The sequence below is a fragment of the Schistocerca piceifrons genome, chromosome X (assembly GCF_021461385.2).
Source record: "Schistocerca piceifrons isolate TAMUIC-IGC-003096 chromosome X, iqSchPice1.1, whole genome shotgun sequence".
In the NCBI taxonomy this organism is placed as follows: domain Eukaryota; kingdom Metazoa; phylum Arthropoda; class Insecta; order Orthoptera; family Acrididae; genus Schistocerca; species Schistocerca piceifrons.
The window spans coordinates 757216737-757217392 of NC_060149.1; positions in this window are offsets into that span (position 1 = coordinate 757216737).

Below are 656 nucleotides of genomic sequence, written 5' to 3' on the forward strand. Positions count from 1 at the left end.
TTGGCACCAAGGCAGAAGCGACTCTCATCGCTGAAGACGACACGTCTCCATTCGTCCCTCCATTCACGTCTGTCGCGACACCACTGGATGCGGGCTGCACGATGTTGGGGCGTGAGCGGAAGACGGCCTAACGGTGTGCGGGACCGTAGCCCAGCTTCATGGAGACGGTTGCGAATGGTCCTCGCCGATACCCCAGGAGCAACAGTGTCCCTAATTTGCTGGGAAGTGGCGGTGCGGTCCCCTACGGCACTGCGTAGGATCCTACGGTCTTGGCGTGCATCCGTGCGTCGCTGCGGTCCGGTCCCAGGTCGACGGGCACGTGCACCTTCCGCCGACCACTGGCGACAACATCGATGTACTGTGGAGACCTCACGCCCCACGTGTTGAGCAATTCGGCGGTACGTCCACCCGGCCTCCCGCATGCCCACTATACGCCCTCGCTCAAAGTCCGTCAACTGCACATACGGTTCACGTCCACGCTGTCGCGGCATGCTACCAGTGTTAAAGACTGCGATGGAGCTCCGTATGCCAAGGCAAACTGGCTGACACTGACGGCGGCGGTGAACAAATGCTGCGCAGCTAGCGCCATTCGACGGCCAACACCGCGGTTCCTGGTGTGTCCGCTGTGCCGTGCGTGTGATCATTGCTTGTACAGC